Source organism: Ovis aries, chromosome 4 (genome assembly GCF_016772045.2).
Source record: "Ovis aries strain OAR_USU_Benz2616 breed Rambouillet chromosome 4, ARS-UI_Ramb_v3.0, whole genome shotgun sequence".
In the NCBI taxonomy this organism is placed as follows: domain Eukaryota; kingdom Metazoa; phylum Chordata; class Mammalia; order Artiodactyla; family Bovidae; genus Ovis; species Ovis aries.
Window position 1 is genome coordinate 55,965,912 of NC_056057.1, and position 11,371 is coordinate 55,977,282.

Consider the following 11,371-nt stretch of genomic DNA (forward strand, 5'->3'; position numbering starts at 1 on the left):
TCTTTGGGGAAGACAAACAGATGTTTCAAGAAATGTGGGGCCAAACTTCCTATGTGGTGCACTGTATAAACCCTTGTGTTACTCACTCCCTTTAAGCCAAACTGCAGCAAAGACATGCAGCACCCCTACAGTTGGCAGCTGTGTTTTAACGTAGCACAATGCACAGACTGGACCATGAGGCAGCCCAACATTTTATGTCGGTTCTAAAAAATGTGTGTGTGCGTGTGTGTGTGTAAGGTCCGTTAAAAGGGAGAGCTCTAATTTTAAAAAGACAAAGCTTATCAAACAGCTCATCCATCTGTACATTTTATTTCTGGATTGATGCCACCAAAAGCTAAATATGTGAATGACCACAGGACCAAGGCAAAATTGTAAAGAAATGAATATTTATGAGATGTTAATGGTATGTGCTTCAGGGAACAGGATGCCAGGCAATTATTTATTTTTCTCAACCCTGACATGACCAACTCCACGTGCACTCACTTCTCTGCCTGTCTCAGCATCCTGGTTAAATAAGGTGAGGCTCCATTGCTGACTGGGAAGGAGGGGAGTGATGTGAAAATTCCAAGTGGGCTAAGACAAGTGAAGAAAAATACATTTTAACTGAGCCCCCTGAGTTTCATAAGCAAAGATATTTGTGGTAATTTTTTGTTGGTTTTAATCGTCTTTATTTTAGGAATGATCTGTTTCTCCCAGTCATTCTTACCTGTGTGTTTATATTGTAGTAAGAGACAACCTGTTCACAGCTTCTAATTTGACTTAGGTATGTCATAAAAGGCTTCAGGTGAAAGTAATCTAAAAACTAATCCAATCTTTTTTATTGTGAAGGAAAAGACCCATCCAATATTGCACAATAGTTAAAAGTCAGACTAAGAAACAGAGTGCAGGTCTCCTGGCACTCACTGTGGAACCCTGGTCAGTAAACCAAGCAGGCCATTTTCCTATCTGAGATAATCATGCTTCCCAGGAGGAGTCATTTTCATCCACATTCTAATATGCATTACCATTATCAGAGAAGGCCCTTAATAAAAAATATTTCCTGCTTGGAACAAGGGAAAGAGAATACATTGGGACCTGGAATAGCCAGATGGTGACAAGGAGGGCAAGGAGTACCTAAGGACCAGGATTTTAACAGCAAAAAAAGCAGAAAACATAAGTTAGTATGTTTTTTGAAAGGAAAAAGTGAGGTAGTAATATAATAAAGCCACATTGTGTCTTTCTTCAGAGTTTTTCAAGGACCACACATTCACTCATGGTATAATAAGATAACCAGAATTATTCTGAAAGATCTCATAATTTGTCTCAAAGAGGAAAGAGAAACAGGGAAATGAGATGAAGTAGGCAAAGAGAGGCCTCTTTTCTCATTATCAATAGTGAAGATTACATACCCCTTTCTCAAGATATTTAGAACAAAACTGCCGAGCAAGTGAATACAAATTTTAAATATGTACATAGTATGTGAAAGAGAACTCTACAGGACATTAGGTTTATGAGAATAAAATCTGTGGATCCATGCAGCATTATATGGAGAATTGTATCACTCATTTATCCCTCAGCTGTAGACGTACCAATGTGACCTGCACACACCAAAGAATAGGACTTTAAATTCAGAAAGATGGACTTTCCAACAAATCATAAATATTTAACCTGCTCTGTTAAAGATAGATACTGAAAGAATGAAAGAAAAGATATGTTATAAACGATGGTATGTGTGCCAATGCAAAAAAAGTAAAACTATCTATCTTATTATACCACAGAATAACAACAACAATCTAGATATGGTTTCAGAAAAGACCTTGACTTAACCCATTCCCCTCCCTCTTTCCTCACCAACCCCCAGAAACACTTTGAATGCCCATGTTGTACTCATAGTATAAACATTAGAAACATCTATATACACTAATTATGCTACTCATATTAAGATGTTGAGGCTGTTGTTCAGTTGTGTCCAACTCTTCGGGACACCATGAACTGCAGCACACCAGCCTTCCCTGCCCTTCACGATCTCCTGGAGTTTGCTCAAATTCATGTCCATTGAGTCAGTGATGCCATCCAACAATTTCGTCCTCTGCTGTCCCCTCCTCCTCCTACCTTCAATCTTTCCAGCATCAGGGTCTTTCCCAAAAAGTCGTCTCTTTTGTATCACATGGCCAATGTATTGGAAACTCAGCTTCAGCATCGGTCCTTCCAATGAATACTCAGGGTTGACTTCCTTTAGGATTAACTGGTTTGATCTCCCCGCAGTCCAAGGGACTCTCAAGAGTCTTCTACAGCACCACAATTTGAAAACATCAATTCTTCAGTCCTCAGCCTTATTTATGATCCAACTCTCACATTCATGCATGACTACTGGAAAAACCATAGCTTTGACTATATGGACCTTTGTCAGCAAAGTGATGTCTCTGCTTTTTAATACACTGTCTAGGTTTATCATAGCTTTTCTTCCAGATATAATGATCAGTTCTATGATTAAATATGTCAGTTCAATGGTCCTATTAATATAAGCATTATTATATTGAAGCATTCAACTATTGTGCATTTTTTGTCCAAAAGCATTAATATCTACTCACAACTTTCAAGTTAAGTTACATTCTCAGATCAAGAATAGAAAAGATACAGAAAACCGAACTTACAGCATACCCACCCAAGATGAGAGTCATGTCTTGGCCAATACAGTAATGAACAGTTTCCAAAATATGGTATAAGGTGAGTGCAAGAGGAAAAAGTAAGGTGAAAAGGAATTTCAATGACACATATTCACAAAATGGAACAATGATACAGACAAAAGTAACCTGCTAGACCTCCACAAAGTCATACATTCTTTAATTCAACATTTAGTTTTAGAGTTCCTACCAAGTACAAGGCATGTTCTAAACACTGGATTAGAACAGTGCCCAAAAGAAACTTTGTATCCATGGAATACACATTCTCATTGAGACTATAAATAAATAAACAATCTTTTTAAAGTCAGTTGATAGTGCTATAGGGGAAATCAACATATGATAAAGGTGACAGTATGAGCAATGATGATTTGTTATTTTAGATAGGACAATCAAGAGAAGGCTTCCATAAGGATATGTTTGAGCAGAGACTTGAAGTTAGTGAAGATACCTGAGGGCAGAGCATTACAGACAGACAGAGGAAAACTCTGAAGTGGGAAATAGCTGATCCCATTTTGAGGAATGCCAAGGAAGTCAGTGTCTAGGGTTGACTGAGTAAGAGGAAAATGATAGGAAATACTGTGAGACAGAGAGTAGGGGTCAAATAAAAGGGACTTTAGTAAGGTCCTTGTCTTTTATTTTCAAAGACATAAGAAGTTGTTGGAAGATTTATACCTTTCAAGAATGACATAATCAGATAGATAAATCTTCAAAAGGTCACTGCTACTTGGAGAATAAACTGTTGTACCTGAAGGGAGAAAAGGGGGAAAATTAAGTAGCTATTGCATCAAATCAGGGAGTAGCTGATGGTCTACCTGATCAGACTGGTAATGAGGGGGTAGTAATTAGGTGTATAAAACAAGATTTTGGGGGACATAATTTAGCTAAAGTAAAAGACCTACTGAGAAAGGGGGGAAAATGAAGACAAAAAGGAAATGAAGAGCTAGCTACAGGCATACAAATATAGATCAACCAAATCCTGGAACATAAATTTGGGTGAAGTAATGGTGAGGAATATTTTTTAAGGATGTTGGGGATCTTTTTTTCTTTTTTAAATGAGATGATTTTATGACAGTCTACATATGCTAAGATGTTAAGATATTTGGATTAGTGTACTATAAGTTTCTCCTCACTATCTGCCAGCAAGAAATTTTATAAACACTTTCTCTGAAATATGTCTACCACAAAATTTTTTCTTACCCCCTAAAATACACTTTAGGAAACTTTGTTATTTTTTCCTTAAATTGAGAAAAAGTTGCAAAGTGGTAGTTCTGTATGTGTACCAAAATGATACAAAACAAAAATGATGCAAAAAAGAAAACTTTCACAGAAAATAGCATGATAAAAGTTGAGAAGAAAGAAATGGATATCAGAGAAACTATGTTTTTTGCAGTAGCATCCTTTCTTTGAGGAATTTAATGTCCTTAACCAGTTTTTAAACATTTTTATGATAGTTTCATGGCACAAATCTTTCAGACTTGTTACAAAGAGCTTTAAGAAGCAGCACTAAAAACTTAAATTTTAAACTAACATTATCTTCCACAAAGTATATTTTAAGGCTTCTAAGACAGAAATCAAAGGAAATTGAGGAACATTAATAAACTAAAAATGCTGAGAGCTTTTAAACCCCTGGGGATTCATTTGCTTCATAGCAGTGTGCTTTTTCAACATTTAAATTTTACATGCTCTTGCTAATGAAAATAATTTGCTACAGCAGAAAGGAATGAAGACGTCAGCTCAGTATGACATATTTATCAATATAATGGAAAGGTATGTTCTGAAGATCCTTGATGGATTCCAGGGGAAAAAAAATAGTGTACAATTGTTTGGGAAGTTGAATTCAATCAGTAGAATATAGTTCCAAGAACACATATTTCAAATATCAAGGAATTCAAAAAACTGAACTTGGACTCCACAGATAATCTGTGGACAAAATGGATTTTTAAATAAAATCTCACATTAAAATGTACTGAATTATACAAATTGAGGGAATATAAGAATTCAAATTGTTCATGGAAAGGAAATTGGACAAATGATCATATACAAGTCAATTTAGAAAGAGTAAACAATGTTCACAAGCCCAAAATGAAAAAGTATTAGGATTCAATGTGAACTATAAACTACAAATCATTACAACATAAAGTTGTTTTAAAATGAAATAGGAGTGATACAAACATACCTGATTTTACAGCATATTTTAATTTGGCTGCTGGACAAAATTTTGTCCAAATAAACACAAATTCCTAGTCACTCCAATTACAAAATTGGGATTATGCACCTAAAAATAATTAGGCCAATACTTAACATCACAACTGATAAGACAGCAAGTCACTGAAGCATCTATTTAGAGGAAAAAACAGTTGAAATGAAAACTATTACTGCAAATAAGTCACCCACATACACAGGTTTACTTTTTATTTTAACATTAATAGTGTTAGAACATAATAAATCTAAATTTTCTCTGAGGATCTCTCTCTAGCATCTCAATATTCTAACACTGACCTGTTAGCTATAATATCTCTTTATATTTCACCAAAGTTACTCTCCTTTTTTTGTGTATTTTGTCTGGAAAATTGGTGGCAGGGACTAGATGGAAATATAGTGCAAAGGAAAGAATATATATAACAATACATCAGAGGTAATAATAAGACAAGTAAATAGGCAAGTGGAAGTAAGTATCATTTAATAGATAGGAACACCTACAAGGAAAGACTATTCTACTTATTAGTATTTATATAATTCAACAGTAATGAATTTTCAAATAACCAATTCTGGACTTTAAAAAAAGTAATGATATGTTTAAGCAGCCCTCCTAACTATGCTTAGTTAAGGTGTTTAAAAATAGTTATGAGACAAATGAAGTAGCTAACATTTGGAACAACTTCATAAGAAAGCAATGAAAATGACTTAAGCCTCATGGGGGAAAAAAGCCCAAAGAACTTAAATTATTTTTACCTGACAACACTCTGAAAGTGATATGCCTGGAGTCCAAGTATTGAATATGTTAAGAGATAAATGTTCGAATCATCCAAAAATAGAAGAGACATTCACTATGGCATACAAAATTCAAATTACTCATTAAACTATCTGTGGACCATAAGCACTGGAATTTGTCTAAGTGAAGTTTCAAGCACCTGGATTACTTTTTCAGAAGGCTTAAGAAGGTAAACAACAATCTTTCTGTGATGGATTTGATCAAATTTGTTAGAACTCTACGAATTAAGGACTACATAAATTAGGTTATTTTCAAAAATCTATGCAAATCTTAAAATCTCATTGGGCCTAAGTTAAGAAATAAACTATCTTTTATCAAAGGGCAGAATGAATCTGTGCATTGGTTAGAATATTTTAGATCCATTCATTTATCACTAAGAGTACTATGATATATCACAGAGTTAAAGAAAAAATTAACTGTGCCATGAATTAGTATTCAGTAATTATAATGAAATTAACATCATTTTGCAATTCAACAGTGATTTGCAACTTTGTTTAGCAACACTCTTGCCAAGAGAACTTCTTACAAGTCAGTGGTCTCTCTGACTTAACTGAGAGACAGAAATACATGACCATTTCCATCATTCCATTTTCTATCAGTATTATAACTAATAGTTGATCTAACATGAGAGTGTCAACAACAGAATGATAAGGCAAAGCCATGTAAATCTTTAAATGTATCACAAAGAATATCTCTTTTATGTAATTAAGTACCATATCCCTCACATGTTCTCTTGAGATAAAATGTCTGGTAAATTTATCTGGTTATGTTCAATATTTTACTATATGCTCTATGAGTGTCAATCAAGCCATGAAGGCATTTTCACATATTTAAATATACTTTTCACAGAGTACAATTCTAATAGTTATACAAAGAGAGTTGTTTTGTGTTTCTGAGTCTTTGCTTGTACAAAAGGAATGTAACTTCTCATTATTTTAATGTTCACGTTTCTTCCTAATTTTATAATGTGTCACATACAACAATTTACCCCTATTTTAAGTTTATAGAATACTACAAGGATTTTTTTTTTCCAAGCAAACCCATTACACTACCACCAGTGCAAAGAAATGAAACTGGAACGCAGTTTACTCAGATATAACTATTCACATCATAAGGTAATTAAAGGTCTCTTTTCATTTGAATATTCAGTTCTAGAATTCCCATCACGCTGAATCCTAAAGTTGAGAAATTTTGAAAGTAGCTTAAAACAGTTCATAATTGTTATTTGTATATATTTCCCTTTTTTTCTATTTTGGTATTAATCGTAGTGTAATGGTAATTTAATAAACTATGTATAAAAAAGAAAAGTTCTTGTGCTCGTATTTAAACTGAATTTAAAAATTATTCCCTTGTTTGTATTCTTGTACTTAAAAAGTGAACTTTAAGATGATCTTGTAAAACTGAGTGTCTTTTGTCACCAACAGGGCTGTATCATCAGGTTTCTAGTCTCTTCTTTAAAAGTTAGTAATTTAATCACAATTAAACATTTCTCTCACTTAGTTTTAGATAGCAATGAAGCAGTGGGTTTCTTAAAGAAGTACTGAACTAAGCAACTACTGAACATGGGTCTAGTCTAGTAACAAAAATGGAAGGAAGGCAGAAAGGGGGAAAAGGAGAAGGAACGAGAGAGGGAATGACTTTAAAAGCTTTAAAGCTGAAAATGACATTTTACAAACCTAGTGATCACAGTGTACATAACTCCATACCCACTTTATTAATGCATACACAAATAAGTCAAAATTGTAAATAATTGTTTAGCAGTATTAAACAAACACTACATTTTAAAATTCCAGGACACTGAGAATGTACCCATCCATAACTCACAGTGACAGAAGAGATAAACAGGACTTTTGACAACATAAAACATTTCCTGAGGTATGCCATAATGCAAAATTGAAGATGAAAATATCTCAAAGCTCATCTTTGTTTAGTGTTGACCTCTAGCATAGACGTGCTATTAAACACACCCCTTCCGTCTCCACTGAAGCCTAAACAAACTATTTGAATTTGGAGAGTGTGCAAAGATGTGCCTTCCAAGCAAACTTTTATTTTCCAAAAGTAAATCTCCCCAAATACTTCCAGCTGGAAAAAGTCCACTTGAGCTACTTGACACTAGAGCTTCACTTTCTCACCTTGGCTTACCTGCTGCTACTTAATTATTCTTCTGAGCAGGCTCTGGGCAAGTTGGGGAGGTGGCTCTTTCAGCACTTCTGAATCCATGATGACTAAAAATATACACACCTAACACACTCCCACAGGTCTTCCACGCCCTTTCTCCTTCCCGCCCTTCTGAGCACTCGCGTCGTGAAAGCCTGGCCACCTGGGAGCAAACAGTACTCGAGGAACAATCCTCAAGATCAAGAAACTGACTGGATTTCAACATGTGGTGAGAGAAAATGGGAGGAGGGGTGTGTGTGGCGGGAGGGATAGGAGCACTACAGACAGCAGCTGTCCATTAAGTGGTTTAAATCTGTTAGTTAAAAAGCTGAATAAACAAATACACAGATGGGTCTAAGCTCATCTGATGGGGATTCCGGAATCTGAGGAGCCTCCCAAGTGGTGTCCAGTTCTGCCTCTCTAGCCCTGTCCCCGCGCAAAATGCGCGCGAGTTCCACTCTCAAATGCTCCAAACTCGCACGTGCCTTTCCCTCTCCTTGTTCCTAATGAGTTCACCCGTGCGCCAGGTGCTCTGAGAGACTCAACCTAAGAGATCCCAGAGTCTGAGGACAGGAGGGCAACTTTTCCTTCCTACCTAGACCTACCCGAACACCCACGGCAAGGGACAGGTCCCCGCAGACGCTAGCCTTCATGTCGGGGCGCCTTCTGGACGGCGGGGCGGGGAGAGGCGTGCAGGAGACACGCGGGCGCGGCCACCCAGTGGGTCCGGCCCGCGCCGCTGCCGCACGTGCGCTGCCGCGGGCGCGAAGGGGCGTCCGGCCCCGCGCTCTTCGCGGTCAAAGTCAACCCAGTGCGTCAGTCTGCCCTCCGCTCGCCCCGGGCCTCCGCGGACTTACAGGTAAAAGTCAACCCAGAAGCCCTCCTTTTCTCCGAAAGGTATCTGCGCCCATCCCTCGTCCCCTCCCTGAAGAACCCGGAGGCGCGATTTCACCCCAAACCCACCCTCGGAGTAGGGAGACCTCTCCAAAGCGGAATAAAAGTAAGACCAGGACATGTCCCGGGTGAAGCGGGTCCTGCTAACCGTGGACAGGGGAAAGAGCGCGAGCGGGGGCAGCAGTCGAGACGCACGATCATCCCCAAGTGTCACTAGGGGCCAGGAGTTTCTTCACTGGAGAAGCAGGAGTGTCCCTTCTCCGCCTCCATTCCCCAAGAAGTACTTGTGAAATATACGCTGAAGTGTCTAACTTAGAGACGAGAAGCGTGCACTTGCCCAACTGAGTAAATAAAGGTCAGCAGTTGGACAATAAAGTATGTGCTTCCAAACGCCAGATGTTTTTACTGTTGTTTCTCCTCCTCTGGGGTGGGGGTGGGGGGCGGAGAAGAAGGAAGAGACAACACACAATAAAAATAAAAGTAAATAAGCACATCTGCTGTTTCCACACACATTTTCCTCCAGCCGCGGTCTGGAGTGTCTGTTGCCGGACAAGGCAACATTTTCGAATACAAAACTAAAAATCATCCGTGAGCCAAAGGCAGCCTCCCCTCTCTGGACGCCCCCTTCCCCTCAGCACAAAGCTACACGAAAAAGAACAACAAGTGGTGATGTTAGGTCCGGAACGCGACCCCGATGCCGAGCCGAAATTTGACACATGTCACACTCGCCCAGCCGCGCCGAGCTCAGCGACTGGGGCGAAACTTTGCTGCCGCCGCCCCGGCAGCAGCGCGGAGCAGAGTAAAGTCGAAGCCCGGCCCGGCATAGAGGTGGCGGGGACCGCGTGAGGGGCGGAGGTGCCGCGCGCCAGAGGGTGAAGAAACTTACCGCGACCGGGGACGCTGGGCAGCGTCCCGGGAGGTGGCACCCGCGGCGCCGAGGCAGAAGCCCACAAACAACACACCCACGCGCGAGTCCCGGCAACTGCTGCCGCGAGTCGGGGCGCGCCCGAGAGGGGGGGCTGGAGGAAGCCGCAGCTGGCGGACGCGGCCGCCGCATAAATAACCCGGACCGGCGCTCACGGGCTGGCTGCGCGGGGTTGGAGCCGGGGCGCAGCGGCCGCCGCAGAGCTGCACGAGCCGGCGTGTCTCGCGCTTTCTCGGAGGCTCGCGCTGTCTCGCGCTGCCTCTCCCCCCACCCGGATCTGTATGTGTGTGTGTGTGTGTGTGTCTGTATGTGTGTGTGTGTCTATGTGTGTGAGTGTGCGCTGGCGGGCGCGCGCACCCGGTCGCGCGCGCGTGTTGTTGGCAATGCAAACTGTACACACACGGCGCACGGAGCCGCCTCTTCTCGGAGGGGCGGGGTGGGGGAAGGGACGCCTCCGAGGTTTCTAAAGTACTGCTGGGCCACTTGTTTGTATTTGTTTTACTTTGCCTTGTTATTGTTGACTGTTGTTGTTGATCCCCAATGTGGTTTGGAACCAGCTGGCTAGGATGCCCATCACCCCAGCCACCTATCTCCCGGCGTTCCCCCAACTTCTTGAAGGGAGGGGGAAGCGCGGCGCAGAATATTGTTCGGATTTGCAGTGGAGCCTCCTGGCTGACGTCAGGTCCACCTGCTCTGTAAACAACTCGCTGGAGAACTTGTTTGTTCGGCGCCAGATCTTCCCCCACCCCCACCCTTCTCCCCACCTCCTGCTCCGCCCCCTCCCGCTCGGCCCAGACGGCGAGTCGAGGAAGGGGGTGGGGAGGGAGGAGAGAACAAAACCTTATGCTGTATTGGCAAAGCCGAGTTGTGTCTGCTGCTTCTTGGCAGTCCCTAAAGTACGTCCTCTCAGCAGACGGAGCTGCTGGCAAATGAAACAGGGAATTCCAAGTGAAGTGCAGGAAGCCTCGAAGGGATCCAAAGCCCTAGGTGGCAAGGAATTAAAGTACTCGAGAGTCAGGAAGGGAGACCCAAGCGTGCGTTAAAACGCTGACTGGCCTTTCTTTTCGCGGTGTGCGCCTCTGCGGCCTGGGGTGGAAAGGCCGAAGGTATTTCTCACTCTTCATTGTTGTCGGGCTCCTGACTCACTTGGACCCGGGAGTTCTCGGGCTTCCTCGTGATCCCCCAGCCCTGGTCACCGGCTCGGCGCTGGGCTGCGGTTCGGCCGGGGCGGAGCTTAGAAAGAAGGGGTTGCCGAGCTGAGACTTGGGGGTCTGAGGCTCTCGAGACGGGCCTGTCAGTGACTGAGGGGAGCAAAGTAACCGGAATGAAAGGAAAGAAGAAACTGCCAGAACTGCCGCTTGTACTTCAAAGCCGAGACGCCGGCGTGGGGAGTGCGCGGGCCCAGCCTCCAGCGCCCGAGTCCCCGCTCTCGTCCGTGGGGTGTGACTCTGCCAGGTCCCACGCGGGACCGAGGGGAGGACGGGACGGGCCCGGATGGGACGCGTGACCCGAGTTGGGGTGGGGGGGCTGTTCAGGAGCCCGTATTCCACCGCGGCTCGGGGCAGGCCGTTCCTCCCGCGGGCTACCGCCAGCCCCTCCCCTGTCCGCAGGCCGCGCGACCCTCCACCCCGCCGCGTCCTCTGCGCGCCGCGGCGGAACCCGCCGCTCTGCTCGCACTTCAGTCGCGCAGCGCGGCGTTCCGAAAGGCGCTGAAACTTTCCTCCAAATTGCTGCAGCCGA

The 11,371-nt window shown here is 42.5% G+C and overlaps 1 protein-coding gene and 1 long non-coding RNA gene across 11 annotated transcripts in view; one reads left to right on the forward strand and one right to left on the reverse strand.

The window, feature by feature from the left end:
* The window catches only part of FOXP2 (forkhead box P2), a 669,679-nt gene extending 659,814 nt beyond the window's left edge, over window positions 1-9,865 (reverse strand). For 7 of the 10 annotated variants that reach the window (XM_060414748.1, XM_060414743.1, XM_060414739.1 and 4 more), the window contains exon 1: window positions 9,593-9,865. The gene's annotated coding sequence lies outside the window, so the exon portion shown is untranslated. Of the gene's footprint in view, window positions 1-7,797; window positions 8,027-9,592 lie in introns of those variants that run through there. The other 3 variants (XM_060414750.1, XM_060414747.1, XM_060414738.1) reach the window with 1 other exon arrangement.
* Window positions 7,792-9,103, forward strand: LOC114114516 (uncharacterized). Its single transcript, XR_003589165.2, has 2 exons — window positions 7,792-8,041; window positions 8,710-9,103. It is a non-coding gene; the product is annotated as an uncharacterized LOC114114516 (long non-coding RNA).
* Window positions 9,866-11,371: the final 1,506 nt, after the last annotated feature.